This window comes from Rhamphochromis sp. 'chilingali' (assembly GCF_963969265.1).
Source record: "Rhamphochromis sp. 'chilingali' genome assembly, chromosome: 12".
Lineage (NCBI taxonomy): Eukaryota > Metazoa > Chordata > Actinopteri > Cichliformes > Cichlidae > Rhamphochromis > Rhamphochromis sp. 'chilingali'.
Window position 1 is genome coordinate 6,887,449 of NC_137939.1, and position 18,268 is coordinate 6,905,716.

General features: G+C 40.9%; 1 protein-coding gene across 6 annotated transcripts in view; it reads left to right on the forward strand.

The window, feature by feature from the left end:
* prdm16 (PR domain containing 16) overlaps positions 1–18,268 on the forward strand; it is a 174,913-nt gene that overhangs the window by 38,790 nt on the left and 117,855 nt on the right. The window lies entirely within an intron of this gene.

Consider the following 18,268-nt stretch of genomic DNA (forward strand, 5'->3'; position numbering starts at 1 on the left):
TTGTGGCTGAAATCAGCGACCTATGAAAACCAACTTATGCAAATACACCACCCACAAGATAGTTAAAAGTTATCTTTAGGATTTTCCCAACAGACGCACTGAAATTCAGTGAACACAAAAAAGACAAACCCAACAGAAGCAGCAACAGAATGTTTTCCAAGAGAGAAAAAACAGAAAAGTGGGCCATCACTTAGTTGTGTTAGAAAATGAGCTAAAATGTAAGTAACCCCGACCAGGACATAATTTAGCAATTTTCAGATATGCATTACAGTCCAAAACCTTCCTAAGCATTAGCTCAGAGAAGTGAATGCAAGAATGCACATCCTGTGAAGGCTGATTGGCCTGCACTGGGACTAAGACTAGCTCGCTAGTACAAAGTCTGTGTGATATCCAGTTGCGTCCACGTGAGAATACTGCTGCAAGTGTCTGGTGAATTCGCAGGGTGTCATGTGTGCTGTCTGTTGTACACCCTGTCCAAGCAGCAACATCTTGTGAACAAAACAGAGTGTTTTTCTTCTATTAGCAAGAGCATGTTTGAAGTGGACAATATCCTGCTGTGTGCTAAAAGTGACGATACACCATCTATGACCATTGTCCTGAATTCAGAATTGTCAGATATTCTTTATATCTTATCTGGAAACATTTCTGTTGACTCTGTTGTTTAACTCTTGTTTTGTTCTGCACAGAGTTGTGTGTGTGTGTTGTTGGGTGCAAGTATTTACAACTTGTTTGTTCATTTGGTCACATGTGAGTACATATGAGCACATATGAGTATGTGCAGTGCATAGATACTTTCTTAATCAGCTTCTGTTTTGTTAATCAGAATATATTTTCTTATCTCACAGTGCACTAATCTTTCTCTGTGACGTCACGCCTCGATATCAAGCCTGAAATATGGGCATTGGTTATGTGCATGCATTGCTTGAGCATAATTTCTTGTTTGCAAAACCTGCAGTGTAAGCTAATTTGCAGTTGTTTGTGTATGCAAGTATTTATGAAATTCTTCCATATAGCACCTGGTATTAAACATGGCAGTAGACCTTTCTTAGAGGTGTCAGGACACAGAGAAACAGAGCATTTTACTGCGATTCCTTCTTCGTGCTTGTCATTTTATCTCTATTTCTTTCTATGGCCTTTTTCGTTTTGCATATTCACTGGGAATTGTTAGCAAAGCTCACCTACTGTTTCTAATCAGCTGCTTTTGTAGTTCCCCAGTAGCAGAATGTAGCTCACCCTGGCAACACTCGCATACACATACTTATCAAGAAAAAAAAGCACTTTGGGGAGCATTTATAAGAATACCTTTTTCATATCTTTGCCTTTGCACTCTGTCTCAACTTTGGCACAGATATAGGTAGATACATGCATGCAATCTTGTGCACATACAGCCAGTGTGATAGCGTAGCAGACAGATTGGCATTAAGAATGACAAATAGAGGAAGATAGATAGTAAGGTGGACAGAGAGAAAAAGGCCCAGACAATGACCCTCCTTGAAACTTGTTAGAAATTGCGGCATTCAGCATGGCACTGGCACGGCAAACTTTAGGAGAACAGCCCATCTGTCTCTCAAAAGCAGCCTCTCTCCCCTGTCTCTTTCCTCCTCTCTCTTTTTTTTCCGTGTTTCTTTGTCACTCTCCAACTTGGTTGTACTTCCTGTAACCCTGGTAGCCTTTATTCCTTTCATTCAAAGAATGAGTTTGTAGTTGCACTGCAGCTCCCAGCACATTGTGTTGCTTTAGTGCGTCTGCGGTCCCTTTTCTGCTTTGGGCATAGAGAGAATCGAAACTATCTTACTCGCTTTAACATTTAGTTAAAAGTGTCATTTAGAATGCATTGTACCATGTGTATGCACTATTATATTTGCATGCAGTAGTTGTGTGTCGTGAAAGTTTGCCAAGATGTCATGCCAAGACAACTTTTTTGATAAAATATACGTTTTTCCCTTTTTTTTCTATTCTGTTAACTATGAGATTTTCTCTATTGTTAGATGTTTCTTTCCACAGAAGGATAAAGTCCGAACATTAGGAGAAGTTTAACACTAAGGACAACTTACTACACAAAGTATAGAATAACACAGAGTAAATATGACAAATTATGTATTTCCATCCAACTGGAAGTGGAAGAGGATGGACAGATATATATATATATATATATATATATATATATATATATATATATATATATATATATATATATATATATATATATATATATATATATATATATATATTTTTTAATGTAGTGCGTATATACCCTTTCAATATACAAAGTATGTTTATAAAAGCAACATATGAGACAATATCACTTTTTATATGTTTGTGTCTAGAAGCCACTTTCTTTAGCTGTCTGTGTACAAATCGAGGCTGATTTCAAAGGGTTCTAATTCTTTCATCACCTGCTGTGTTTCATTATATCAGCTTGTAATTCTGAGCCCTGACGCTTAAACAATGCTAACACACACACGCACACACAGACACGGGCACACAAACACACATAACCTAATTAAAATGGTCTGGTTAAGCACCATGCGTCAGGGCATAGTAGGGGTAGGTGTTAGGCCTTTGGAGGAGGTGGGGTGTTGTAGGCTGGGAGCGCACAAATCTCAACTTAAACGTAAAGAGATTAGACAACTTTTGCAAGATATTAGCTGTTCAAAAATGAGAAAAATGTCCCTAAGCCTCTTGTACAAGCGCTGCATGTGGACAAGGCCCCTTTTGTTTCACAGGGAGAGGCATGAAGCAAAGTGTGATTAGCCTGTGTGTGTGTGTGTGTGTGTGTGTGTGTGTGTGTGTGTGTGTGTGTGTGTGTGTGTGTGTGTGTGAGTGTGAGAGAGAGTCACCAGGCCTGTGACGTATAGGATGAAAGGACAAGACAAGTGTGTGTGGTGGCTGCATCACCATCATGCCATGTATGACAATAAAATTATGGTTTCCCCACATTTCACTCAGGTTCTTTAAAACATGAAGTAACATTAAAAAAAATAGTGCTCTTAAGCTGTTTTTATGACCACACGACACTTCCCAGATTTAATGATAGTCAAGTGTTATCGTGGCATATAATGAAAATGGGAATTGTAGACATAACTCTATAGACACAAGGTTATTCGCCAGATACTTGACCTCATATGTGTAAGCCACTGTTTAGTATCAAATAAAAAGGCTTATGCTACTGCTAAAATAACGCAGTAGTAGCGCAACTCATGATAAGATGTTGCATGGTGCCTACGTGAGTGTGACCATCATGCACTGCTCTTACATATGAGGCCTTATAAGACATATTTTACGTGACATTCAGGTAAATAAATGGTGTTTATAACCATGGATAACAATTTGTCAGTATGAAATAAATAACTTGAATGATCAGAAGGTGGCACTCCGCATGGAAATGTTACCCTGCCATTTGATTTGATATTTGAACTTATTATTTGTTGTTATCAGATTTTTTTAAAGGAATATTGTTCCTTTACGTTCATCTATATGCATAAACACATAACGTCTGTGGTCATACTTGATGTGTGTTAAACACCCATTTACTGTATTTGTCTGAATCAGTATTTTGTGTTGTTTCTGTCAAGCTTTAGAGGCCAAAACAGATATGGAGGGATAGAAGGAAGGGCATTTAATGATGCCCTCTCTGCATGATAAGGAGAGCCACCAGAGTCCCTGGTGTGTGACATGGCCTGGCCCCTGTCATCACAGAGCTCCTGTTGTGGCTGAGAAATATCCTCCTCTACCCCTCCCTCACCCTCACCTACTTTCTCTCATTGCCAGAGAGGGGGTGTAGAGGTGGGGGGCAGTCAGACAGACAGAGTCCAGACAGAGGCCATGTGAGTATGTGTCATATGGAACAGATTTAGTGCTAATGACCCCCACCCACGCACCGACGCATCAGCTCCACCCCAGTGCTACACACACGCACATACTCTGTGCCCACCTTCTGCCACCTATTCCTCCAACCCCCAGCTTTCATTCCTCCATCCTGGCCAGTATCATCCCTTCACGAGCAAAGTGGGTTTGTTCCAGCACCAGTGTCCCATGGCTTCACCCATTCAAGCACAGTTGCGCCCTTCTCACCCACTGCCTTCCCCCTTTCCTTCTGGTCATCCCTTAATGGCGTCTTGGAGTGAAGACAAAATTAGGTCGCAAAAATTAGGACATTAACTTTGTTTGATTTTAATGTCAAGTCTCATTTTTGGAACTGGGAGCATTTAGAAATCAAGCGCTTCCCCAAAAGGGACTGGCATACACCTTCTAGCCTGCTAACCTTCTTCTAATATATTCTATTATATTCTACTGTTAGCTAAAAAAATGAGGGTAGGCCTTGGTTCTGAAGAATTGAAGTGAGCATTTTTTGGGATATGACTAGGGATTTGGACTTAACTTCAGTTCAACTTGAATGATTTAAAACTTCCCTTAAGATCTTTAAAGTTTACTTAAAACATACTCTGACTAGTCTAGAAGCACTCCAGGCTTGAACTGGGGAAGACTCTAGGCTGTCTTTGAACCTGGAAACAGGTGTGTCTTTCTGCAGGTTGGGTGCAGAGGTGGTGGTGTAAGGAGCTGATACTTTGTCAGGTTAGGACGAATGAGAAAATGAGTGAAGTGTCATTGACAGAACCGGGGGCGGGGGGGATTAGAGAAAAGTGGGACTATCTAGGGCAGACAGTGTTGAAAAGATTTTTTTAAAAAATGTGAGAAAGTGTCGACAGAAGGTGGATTTCGAGTAAAAGTGCTGCTGTCCCTTTAGATCCAAGCAGCAATCATGCGTCCTGAAAAACATTCTTCACTGAAAGTCTCAGGAGCCCCATTTTCACCATTTTTTACAATGAATAAGATATATTGTTGTACGTAAATTACGATGTGGAGATTGTGTTATGGAGCTTCGACCACTTTGGGTCTTGACCTCAACATCGACCTTCACTCAGCCCATCGGGCCTCTGCACTTCCCCTATCTATGTCACATTGAGTCTGGCATTCTTTCACGTTAGCGCATCGCAGCGCTGCAGATAGGTCTGCCAGACACCTCCTCTTCTCTTCTAGTATCTCTGCAGCACTCACACACACGGTTAATTGGTAACCAGAGTTTATGAGTAGCTGGGAACTCATAGTTTGACGACGCAGTTCGAAGACGCGTGAGATAATATGTCGGCTTTCGGTGAGTTATGATTACACATGTGAATGTTTGAGATGTATGTCTGAGGTATGGTACTGCGTGAAATGTGGGTCTGCGTATACGTGTTGTAGTTTGAGGTTCTTTCGAGTTGTGACAGTGCTTCTAGAGAGGGGTGGTAACGGGCTACTTGGGATAATACTAAATATTTGTTTAGTGTTATCATGTGAAGTTCCTTTAAAGCACACGTTTAATTTCCTTCTGCTGAGAAATGCGAACATCTATAACCGCCGCATGTGCAACACATCCTTTTTTTCGTATCATTGAACAGTAACTTAGCGAAGGATTCTCTTTTAGACGGAAGTTATTTTACCCCTTTGCCTCTTCAATCAATATCAATAAAGTGTTCTGGTAATCTATTTTTACCCTCCTTCAACAACTCAGAGATCAATACTCATCTGTCATGGTTTCAACGCTGAATGTTATCACTTGTGCTGGAGATTAGCCTGCTGGAGCATCTTATCCTGACATTTTCTGTTAACCTGAGTTATGTAGGTTAGAATCAAAGATCCCTGTCTGTTGCTTATAGGTTATATTTGTCCAGTGATCACATATCAACTTCAAGTAACAGAGGACGATCCCTTAAATATTACCTAAAATGTGGCCCATTTTCTTTCTTTTTTTGTTTTTATTAAGTTAAGAACTTATGAATTTTCAAATTTTCTTTCGACATATCTGAATATTTCTTCCAAGGAATTCTCTGTCAAACTTTAAAAAGCAAGAAAAAAGCAAGAAAGAAAAAAGAAAGAAAAAAGCATTCTTGTTCGAAGGTGTTCCTCTTATTGTTTTACAATTTATTTTCAATGTGATTTACATAGCGCAAAATCACAACAACTGTTGCCTTAAGGTGCTTTTTATATTGTAAGGCAAAAGCCCAACAGTATTAGAAAGAAATCCTCAACATTCAAACGACCGGTAATGAGCAAGCAAGTGGGAAAGAAAAACTCACTTTTAACAGGAAGAAACCTCCAGCAGAACAAGGATCAGCCCATCGGCTATGACTGGTTGGGGGTGAGGTGAAAGACCAGGGAGCAGAGCGAGGTAGAACACACCGTGATCAGTTCCCTGTTTTGGTCAGCTTTTTTTCTTCTGAGCCTCATGTCTTTAAAGTTGTTAGTTACACAAGGGCTCTTTGCTCTGTTTAAGTATTTTTTGTATCCTTTGTTATAGCGTTTTCCTCTCACTGGTCAGTTAACCTGCCTGGTTAATGGGAGCCTATTACTCTGTCACAGTAGTGAAGACGGTCATCCATATCCCAGACTGACACAGCACCCAACCAGGGCCATCCTTCATCCCATTCTCATCCTTCAAGCCTGACCACTCTCTTCCATCTGTCTGTCAGACCGGGACTTGACCTCTCACCTTTGGAGGCCCGCCCATCTTGTTACCCCTAACCTTCTCTCAATTGTGCCACTGGCCAGCAATGGTTAATGTGTGTGTGTGCGTGTGTGCGTGCATCTGAGATCATTTTTTTTCTCAAAACTTTTTCTGAAAGCCTCTAAAAAGGTTTTTGTGATATTAAATAGTTCATTTACACTTAGTTGGATGTAGTTGGAGTAGGATTGGGTCACATCATTTTAATATTGAGTATGAGTTTGTTTTTATTTTTAAAAAACAATAGAACATCAATATCATCCGGTAACAGCTTGAATGTGTTATTATTGGTATTTTTTTTTATCTGTAGAAGCACCACTTAACTGTAGTCAGTTTATTTTTCTATAGCTCACAAATGCATTCTTCTGACATGTAGATATCTTGAGAATGGCACTATTATGAGAATCAAATTCAAATCAAACTACTTCAAGCAGTGATTTTGGTTTAATGTTGAGTTTGATGTGGCCCATTTGGACCGGTTCAGCATCCAGCCCAATGTGATGAATGGTTCTAGCTAAGGTAGCATCAGTGCTCCCTTGCCCTTGTTTCTTCACACACACACACACACACACACACACACACACACACACACACACACACGCACGCACACACGCACACACGCACGCACGCACAGCCACTCATTGCCACCAGACCAGCCATGTAATTGATGACAGAGGTCTAACATTTGCAAACCAAATGTGGAAGAGGGAGAAAGAGCAAACTCTACTTCTAACACCTCTTTCTTTCTCTCCTTTTCTATCTCTCTGCCTCCCCACCTCCTCTCACTGTCTACACGCCCACTCTTTCATTAGGCATTTGTCACATTGATATGAAGGGCCAGGGCAGCATTGTGACATGCTCAGAAGGCAGTATAAATATTTGATTAGCTCTAATGGAAATCGTCACAGGGCGCTAATTGCACCACACATTATCTGAGGTGCAGTATCAGCAGCGGACATCCCCTTTGATCCTCCCTCTGTCTGCCCCTCTCCTCTTCCTTTTACCCATCGAAGCCTCTTTATTCCTTTGTTTATGCAGTTTATTTTGGGTCATATGTCATTAAGTGACCTCACCAACCCACCCCTCCTGCCTTCCTGCCTTTTATTGTCACTAGCCTGTCTCGCTGATATCTTTCTTTCAACGCACTGTGACGTCGCAGTCTGCCTCTGCTCTCCTCCTTAACGTATTTGTGTTGTTGTTTCCGTATTTCCTTCTGTGAAGTAGGTGAGGCAAAATAGCGGCAATGGCCGTATGCCCACGGAAATGTATGCACCCACGGGTAACCAGAGGACAGTAAACAGAAGGGAAACTACATAGACGCTTGCTTTCATCTCCAGCCAGTTCAGGACGTAAAACCAGCTATATGGACATGAAATATTACCATGGGAGGGTTATAAAATATAAACGGATATTAATGAAATAAAAATCAATAAATTGCTGGTGCTGGGTATATACTTTCTAAAGATATGATGATTGGATTCATATTTAATACTAATTTTACACAGAAAAAAAATCACAAGTCAGGCTTAATAGCCTGAGAGTAATTTTTTAAAACAAATTGAAAGTCCATATTTTAACCATGTTTTTGTGTAGCTATTCCAGTAAGAATCAACTCAGTTTTTGTTGCACCTGTCACCACTCAGCTCAGTAAATGTGCTCGTTCATTCTGGCTTCAAGCCTCCATTTACTTGTTTACTTCCAGTGTTGCTTTTAATGCGAGCAACTCTGTTTTGTTTTGTTTTTTGGTTTTTTTATGGCTGCTTCTAATGCACACGCATTACAATTTATTTTCTTAACACATCCTTCCTTAACCTTCGTTCTGTTTGTGTTTACTTGTTGTTATTTACGGTGCGTCTCCAGCAAAGATCTGTGACATTGTTTGCTGTCGCTCCCCTTTCTTTCTCTCTTTCTCTCACCCTCCCTCAGACGCTTCCATTTAGCCAAAGACAAAACAAGTTAATTAGATCGGAAGTGCGGGCCCATCAATGGGGAATCAGTATTCAGATCAAGACCTTGTCTGGACACAAACAGCAGGAAGCCAAACAAGACCCCAGTGCTGCTGAATGGGAGGACGGGAGAGGGAAAGAGACACGGAGAGAAACAGAGAGAGTGTGAGAGCCTGTAGTTGGTAGGGTGAATGGGGGCAAAATGCACTGTTTGGCTAATTCTGTTGTATCTCTGGGTTCCCTTTCATATTTGTGTGCCTGAACAACACCTTGTCCTTGTAACACAAAGTTAGTATTGTTTTGTATCATTTTGTATTTGTATTTTTTAACGCTGGTTCTAAATTTGTTTTTTTGTGAAGTTTGGTCTCCTTCTTACCTTGCTCTGTTATTAAGCATTGTGAACTTGACTTGTTTATAAAGTTGGCCACTTCCACCTTACAATTAAGCAAGATGCTAATGCATGCTGCTATTGTTAGGACACTCCGAATAGCATTGAAGGTCAGTAATGTAACTTTTAAACACAACGACAACGACCTGATTCATAGTTTGTAAGCTTTTAGCATTATCCCCCAAAAAACAAACATGGCGATTGCTGTACTCTAAATGTAAGTAGGTGTTCAGTGCAGGATATGTAGCGTGTTGCTATTACACTGCATATAAAGGAACGTATGCATTTTTGTGAAGACATTGTTAGCAAATATGGTAGCACATACAGCAGCAGATATAAAGATGGGGGAGAAGCAGGGAGACGAGCGAGGAGAAGAAAGTGGAAAGGGGAGGGGGTGGGAGGTATAGCTCCCATTATCTCGTGCGGAGGTCCACCTGAGCTAAAGACAGTCATTTGTTCCTGAATCGACCTGTCGACCCCTCCTAATTACCAGCCAATTATTTCCAAATGGACCCGCGTTCACCCCACACCCTGCGCACTTAAAGTGGAGAGGGACAAAATTGCCTGCCTCTGTCTTTTTCATTCTCTCCATGTCTGCCTAACCCTGCCTTTCTTTTACTCCTCTCTCTCTCTTTTTTATTCAGTCAGAAGTATTTTTGCACTTATTGTTGCACTCAGTTGCCTAGCCATATCTCACACACACACACACACACACACACACACACACACACACACACACACACACACACACACACACACACACACACACACACACACACACACACACACACGTGGTGGTTGTATGTGTGTTAATTAAGAGTCGTAATTATGGAAGGAAGTGACACTCGACCTGTGTGTATGCATGTGCTGGCGTGTGATGCATGTGCATAGGTATTTGATTTCAAGAAACAGGAAACATTTTGATAAATCCATTTTTTTTGCCACATGCGTGCATGCCTAGAAACACAGCAAAGAAGTGAGATAGAGTACAGGGATGAGAAGCAGTCACCTAAGCACATCATATCTGCATTATGTATTTATATTCTCTCTTCTCTCCGGCACCGGTCAGTCTCAGCCAGCTGATGTGTATCGATGGGTCTGGCATTCAGGAGCCACCCAAAGGAGAAGAAGTCTGTGGCTATGTTCCCAGAATTCTTTGTGGTTGGCCTCCATTGTTCTCAAGCACTTGTATACAGTATTGTCAGACTGATTGTGAGCCTCCGCTTGCGCTCTCTCTCTCACTTCGAGGACAGCTAAAAAGCGAGTCGAGCAGAAGAGGGGGACGGAGGTGAAGTGGATGAGGAGGAAGGGAGCAGTAAGCATTGTGTCCCTCTCTCGCCATTCTCCTGCCTTCCCATCTGTTTCCCTCTCTTCCTTCCTGTTTCTGTGGGATAGTGAACAGATTAGTAATAACACCGCCACCGCTCCTAATAGGGGAAGTCATGGTCGGGAAATATGATGGATAAGTTTGAGATATCATCTGGCTGAGTGGTGCAATAGTTTTGAACTCTGACACCTAGCTGCTTGCTGAATTACTTTGATCACTTTGGTGCAGACTCAATGAGCATGTGTGAAAGTCAGAGTGTACTGTATGATTATAACACCATGCTGATGTGCGTGAGAATGCAGAGTTTGTTTGTTTTTTCACATTTTTACTAACTATATCAAAGTAGTCAGTTTATACGTTAATGCACACACGCCTGACTGCATCTCCATTTACAGTACACGGGATGAACATGTGACACGCATAATTTTCATTCTCTAGTCCTCTCTAGTCCATTACTTGATGTCATTAGCATCCTTTAAACAACTAAAATAAAACGTGACCTATTAGAGGCTTCGGAGAACCATTATTTACTGAAGGTATTGCTTTAGCTTTCATACTTACATGTCTTTGTATCCCTATATAACCTGTTATTTTCCTATGATATAAATCCTATTGAGTACTAGCTTAATAGCCCCACAGGGATCATTTGGCTTCATTTGATCTAAACTAATATGCATATTGAGGAAAGTTCACAGTTACATGGCTTAATGTGTCTGTGTGTGTTCTGCTCATAGTGGGCAGAGACGGAGCTGCGTACCGGCCTCCTGGCTGAGTTTGAAGCTAAGTGGATTAGCATATCTCCCATGTCAGTTCCATTCACTGTGACAGCCTGATGACATGGGACTGTGTGATGGCCGTGACCCACCTGACGTCCAGAGCTCAGGCCTCCCAGCAGGTGGTCTTAGTCTGGTAGTGTGGGAGAAAGCAGGAGTGAAAGATGAAGGAGTTCTCATTCGTTATTAGAGTAGAGATGGACGGCAAACATAACTTCCTGCAAAGCTCTGGGTAATTTCTTGGCTTTTCTATAAGTCTATTAAAGCCTGGTCTTATTTTATCTACATTATATGCCATTTAGTAAATGCAAATACAAATTGATAATAGAAGCATTATGTATAGTTTGCATTGGATAATGCCCTTCCTACAAATTTTAAGGTAGATGACAATGACAAATGACAATATATATATTTGCATGTTGCATGCTCTCTAAGGCTTATATGCAATTATGTGTTTTATACAGTCTTGTAGGATGCACAGCACTACACCACAAGCAATGGCTGATAATATTAAAAGTTTAGTTTAATTAGTTTATTTTTACAGTGGGACAGCTATATTACATCAACTGCTCAACACACCTCACCATTTATAACCTTAGCTGGTTTGCAATGCCCGTCCCTATCTGGGCCTTTAAAATGCACACAAAAAAAATCACTAAGGTGTACAAACTATATAAGAGGTGCACACATGTATATGTACAATTTGAATTCAGAATTACATACAGTGTAGTTACACTGCATTATGACTTTGACTTTAAACAGGAACCCTTCAGCAGCTCCACACATTCAACTCCATAAGAGCTGATAAGCTTTAACCTTGAGTACATTTGCTTCGCCGTAGTATAAATAACCTACTTTAACTGTTCAATAACAGAACACTAAAGTTAAACATATTCAAGTGCACAGAGACTGAGTGCTGAATTCTGTTGCTCACATCAGCCTTTTGTTTTTTCTGCTGCACCGTCTTCTCTTCATCTTATGTCCCTTGTGTCTCTCACACCTCTTCTTTTCCATATCTTTACATTTCTTCCTTCCCCAAAGACCAAGAGTCTCCCTTGACCCTTGTAGTCATCCTGCGCTCACTCTCATACTTTTCGCCCACCACCTCCATTCCCTTCCTCCTCCTCCTCCCCCACCAGAGTCTCGCGCCGGCCTAGCCAGGCAATGCTAACACGTTTGTCAGGGTGATTAATAGCGTGCTCGATTGTCGTTAATTCACTGGCTAATGACTGGAGGGAGCGAGAAAAAGAGAGGAGCAGGAGCAAGGCTAAAGAGTAATAGACTGATGTATCGGTGTATGCTGCGTCCAGTCTGCCAAACCACACTGACTAACACAGACACACACTCAGCATGCACACACACCCAAGTGCATCCATGTCGGCTAAGAAATCTGTTGGCCATGAATTCCCTCTCTAGATTTTCATCTAACTATGATAATCAGGCAGGTCAGGACATATAGATATTACTGAGGTGGACGCAACGCGATATTGACCAAGATCCAGTAAGATTTTATTGAAATCAGTGTAAAAAAGTGTGATTATTATTTCACATTTTACACATTAAAGACAATATAAACCCATCCTAAAATAAAAAGTTAAACTGAATAAAGTGCCCTGCTTCGAAAAAATACATGCACACATACAGACGCACAAGTCAAACCTCTCTTTTCCCTGGTTAATTAGAATAGATGGGTTTGTTCTGAACACTGTCTGCCTTGGTACTCCCCTAGCTGCTGTCTGGCCTCCCGAATGGCCTGCTAAATGAAGCTGCACAAGAAGTGGGTGTAGGGACTCTCTCTCTCTCTCTCTCTCTCACACACACACACACTCACACACAGACACACACACACCTAGAGACTCACAAATAGAAATGGAAAAAGAGATCGACAAAGCACAGTGTGAAAGTCTGTTCCTGAAAAGTGGAATCTTTGAAAGCAACCATACGTTCTGTTATTCTGTTGCCTGAAGTGACGTTTTTTGATACATTAAATAAAAACTGAGATAAATTATTTGCCTCTAGATTTGATTGATTTCTCTTACTTCTGTGGATAGTGACTGTGACCTTCCACCGGTAGTGAGGATGTCTTCATAAATCAGACTCACCTTTAGATCTCAGTGAAGCTGTAAAATTAATTCAAGAATTGCTTTCCATGGTGGTGAAAATTTGACTGTGGCGTTTGACATTCAAACTTTGCTTCACCGCCTTGTTTGTGCGGATGTGCTCTGAGTGTTGACGATGACTCTGGTTTGGTCCCACTGTCCTCCAACTGGCTCCTTCGTTCAGTAGCCTCGGAGGATTGGAAATATAAAACATTTAGCAGTTACGCTGATTTATCTTAGCGCCGACTTTGGCGTCCTCTTTAGCAATGCAATGGTCTGATACATTAAAGTAATGAGAATAGTTTTCTTCTGCCTGAATTGTTTGTTATTGATTCTGAGGCTCAGTTTAAAATAGCTGATTTAGGTGGTCTCGGTTATTGTGACATGTAAATGTAAAGGGTTTTGCTTAGTTTTCGCTGTTAAATCATGTGTAGACTATTCACTGTTGTTTGATTCCTTCTTTTCACCTTCTTCTTCTTTTGCACTCAGTATTCTTCCTGTTTTATCCACCTCCTTTCTTCCCCCTTCTCCCTCCTCTCTCCATACCCACCCCCTGGGTGATGTTTGCAACTCAATTTGGCAAATGTAACTCAATATTGATTATTATTAATATTTATCATGTTTGTGAACATGTTTTCCTAGTGCTATTAATCTGCCCTGTTAATAAATGTCTGCAGCAGCCTGGTCCCCAGGGTCCCCTGGGACTACAGGGCCACCACACACACTTATACACGCACACGCAAAAACACACCTGCTCTCAGCTGCAGGAGGTTGCCTGCTGTCTCCTACTTGCCTGGAGGCTTGATCTCAGTGTATACACACACTCACACATGCACTTTATTGGAGGATGGAATGGCTCTGGGCTGCTCAGCACAAATGACACATCAATACATCAGCCATGTTGTATTGATGCTACACACAAACATAAAAATGCACACTCACTCTCTCCATTCTGAGCTGCAGTGACCAAAGTCTTCTAGCCTTATAGTCATAGACAGTAAGTGATGAGACTCAGACAAAGAGACACCAATATTAAAGTAAATGTTCTAAATTCTGCCAAAAAACAAGGTCATTGGGTCAGGATGCGTGGATTTGAACCTTTTAAGAAATGGAAATTAAATTTCAGTTTTGTTCCCACGATATTTTAGTCGTGTTAGCGCTTAAAGAAATAAAAACCACCTACTTTTTTACCACACTTTTCGTCAATGACATAAGCATTGTAAACTGTGGCTTGTAAAAATGCAAACTTAATAATAAAATAATTAAGTCCTATAGTTTGAGTATCTTATTGCTGAGATTGTTGCAAAGCAAACAATCCCAGTATATGTTGCTGTTGGATAAATTCTTTATTATAGTTATTATTGTTATTGCGTAATTATCTGCAGCATTACATGAGCAACCCTGTGGAGGGGAAATGGGCCTTCAGATGGTGCATTGGCCTTTTTCTCTCTTTCTTTTTCTTTCTGTCTTTCTTTCCTTCTTACTTTCCACCTATTCCAAAGTAGCTGTGTTGTAGTTTTAAGTGTTGCTTGGAAATGCTCCCTGGTGCTTTTACAAGGGGAAACAGTGTGGTGTTCTTGCTCGGAGAGGCTTTCTCATATTGTAGATGATCGTGCCCCCAATGCTCGCTCACTAGTTCCACCCACATGGAAATGCACAAACCTTCTCCACTGAATGCCCTCCTTTGGCCGCCTCGTCACATGCTTCCATTTACACGTCATTTTGGATATATGGTACCCCAGTGTCACTGTGGAAAAAATCCCTATTGTACACTTTTCTTTCTTTCTTTCTTTTTTTTTTTACTGCTCACTCTTTCTACCTTTTAATTTGTCCCTGTTTGATTTTTTACAGCTGCATCCCTCCTGTTTTAAATAGGGAAGTGGGGGTGGTGGGTGGCGGTAGTGGTGGTGGTGGGGGACTCTCTTTGTGAAGACAAAATCATCAAAAGCCTTATTAAAAAGGAACTAAAAATATCGCAGCTAAGTGGGACCACATTGACACAATATAGTGGCACAGGCAGCAGATTACACTTGGCTTTGCACACTGCCCCACATGCACACAGCGCTCCCACATCAAAATGTTTGGTCATTTATTGCTCAACCACCTAACTATTTTTCATATCTGTCATGGTCCACACAGTCTCCCTCTGCCTTGATTTTTTTAAAAAATGTTTTCATTCAGCAGACGATCTTTTCCCCCCATATTTGGAGTCTCTGCTGAATTTTGCATAGTTTTGCCTTTCCCCTGGATATTGTCTTTTCATCAGTGGCTGGCTTTCTTTTTGAATTAAACCAGATCAATTTACGGCCAGCCAAAAGATGCAGTCTCTGTGTGTACTGGAGAAGGCAGTCAGAGAAGTAGGATGTGTGTGCTTTATAATGGCCATCAATGGGACACACACACACACACATTTTTTTCCTCTCTCTTTTAATGTTATCATAGCCACAGCCATGACCTCACCATGCTGCTTATACACCTGGCTCTGAATAATCGGGCTATTTTTGGCATCTGTTCTATCCTGTACTGTGCAGTTCTTTTTCTGTTCAATATGTGTATCCCTTCCTAACAAGAAAAAAATGCACCTTTGAGCAACAGCTTTACAAAGAATTGTAATTTTTTTTTATTTTCACTAAAGGCATGACTGCTTACTCTGCAGGAAATTAGCTGGTCTTTATTATATGCATTAGCTCCTTTCTCAGAATTCGTGTATGCCGTCAGTGTTGTTTCCTCCTGCTCTTCAGACTACATCGATAATACCGCTCAGTCCATATGCCACAAGGCACATGTGTTTGTGTGCGTCCAGGCAGACGGCAGAAAATTACTCCAGATCTCTATCTTTATGCATTTAAGTCTAGAGTGCTCTGATTAAACACAACCACAGAACAATTTGCCTTTTGCAAGGCCCTCCGATTAAACCGCTGATTTTCAGCACCGTGTCAAGTTATTTTGCTATGGCAACGCTGATTACAATGTTATCAGCATTTCATATTTTATTATTTTTATTAAAAAAAAAAATCCTCAGTAGCTTCTTCTAATCTTGAACGGAAAGAACATGTTTTCTTTAATATCTTGTGCTATTGTTGTTTCCTTGTTGTTGCAATAAATAGTTGATGGTGTCAGATGTGTACTTTAGGCTAGTGACTGTAAATGCTATATCGGTGTCATATCTTGTTCTTTCCCTTTGACATGTAGTAATTATGAGATATCATCTTTACCTACAACACCATCTGATCTCTTGCGCATGTGTTTTGAGTACAGTAACAGCTCCTTCAGTTGCAAACAGATGTGTGTTTGTGTGATACCCCGCATCTGTTCATACGTGCCCTAAAATCTTTGTTATTGCAAGCCATGCTACAAAGCAAAGAGCTCCGTTTATGGCATGCATTTACAATTTATCAAATAAATGGGATGCCTTCATGTGGCCTGTGCCTGGCTCTCAGGCAGAGCAGAGTAGTTTTCCACTGGAATAACAGCCGCTGAACAAGCAGCCTATTGTAGCCATGGCCAGCACCGGGACCCCCAAGGTGCGAATTAATGATTGACCCCTGATGTAATCAGGATAAATAGCTCCCCGTAAAAGAGAAAGAGATGGCGTAGGGGAACAGAGAGAGAAAGAACAACATAAGGAGCCAGGGAGAGGAAGGCACTATCTGGCCTGGGTGTTTTTTAAGAAGCCCTTAGGGAGGTGAACCTAACATCTCTTTCTGGGACGTTTGAGACCCAGAACTAACACACAGCTGTTTAAAAGCAGCTCAGTCATCAGTTGCTGGACTCTTTGTCTTTTCCTCTTTGTTTTCTTTCTCACCCTTCGACTTATGAGCCTGCTTTGTTTTCTCATTTGCACTTTCTTTTTTTCATCATCAGTTGAACATGGTATTACAGAATGGCAAAGAACATTCGTCTCTGGTCTCACATGCTTTAAAAAAAATTGTTTTCTTTTTAGGAATTAACAAAGTTACGACTGAAAGTTGAACATGTTTAATATCACACCGTGTGGTTTACTGCACCATGCGTCTCACAAAAGATGTTTTGTTCATTAAGATTAAGAGGAACTTTTATTTTTCTTCCCTTCTCTTTGTTACTCAATTATTTGACGTGGCGATCTGTGCATTTTGTTGTTCATAGGGGCTCTTAAAGCCAAATGGTATTTAATAGATTTTCCGAGGCTGTCTCTCTGCTTGTCAAAATTGCTCTCAATGGGTCAAGTGCCAGTGAGAGTGGGGGAGTGAACAGAAAGAGAGAGAGGGAGAGATGGAGTGAAAAAAAAGTTTAACAGTCTGAAAACACTTTTGATTGTGTGGAAGGAGCAGCAGATAGAGCTGAGTTATAAAACTTTAATTGATCTGTGAAAAGTGGAAGCTACTGCTGGCTCACATGTTCCAATGCTTAATTGCACGCCTGGTCTGAATCCCCACGAAACAGTGATCATTAAAAAACAGGTTTCTTTCCAGTCAAAATCACTGGGATGACGCAAAATCACTAATAAAAGGCTGACTTTTACTGCTTCAGCTTTATGTGATAAGTTACCCAAATGTATGTGGACAAGCTGCAGGTTTGCCAGGCTCTGAAAAGCCCTCGTCACATGCTTCCAAAGTTTCACATTTCGCATTTTAAAGTTGCATGTCTAATTACAAGATAGCAAAAAAAGGTAACCACTGCACATTGTGTGCTTTTCTACACTTTCTGTAACAACAGTTTTGTTATTTGGATTCCCTAACAGCATATTCTGCCTGTATTTCTCTGCCTTTCTGACCTGACATAACACAGAAACAGCATTTTAGAATGAATAAACTCACGGAAATAAAACATCCCAATTGTTAATTGAATTCAACTTGCATCATTTTTTAAATTAAAACCTCTCATTACAAAATAATATACTTCCACACACTAACAAGCACATTTTTAAAATGTCATGTTACAGCTCCAGTTAAAACCTGGGCAGCGACGACAGGCTTGGCAGCAGGCTAGATGGAGGTTAGGAGAGGGGGAAAGCGCTTGATTGGAACCACTCCTGCTGTAATTTTGGGCCTAGTTGGCCTGCTGATTGCCAGTCCCTGTGTTTAGATAGTAAAACTGCAGTGGTACTTTGACTTAAGACACCAGGACTGTCTAGAGAGGGATAACAAAAAGACGTGTATAGGTGTGCTTAAGAAAACAGAGACACAAACAAATAGGTACAGATCTGTTGAGG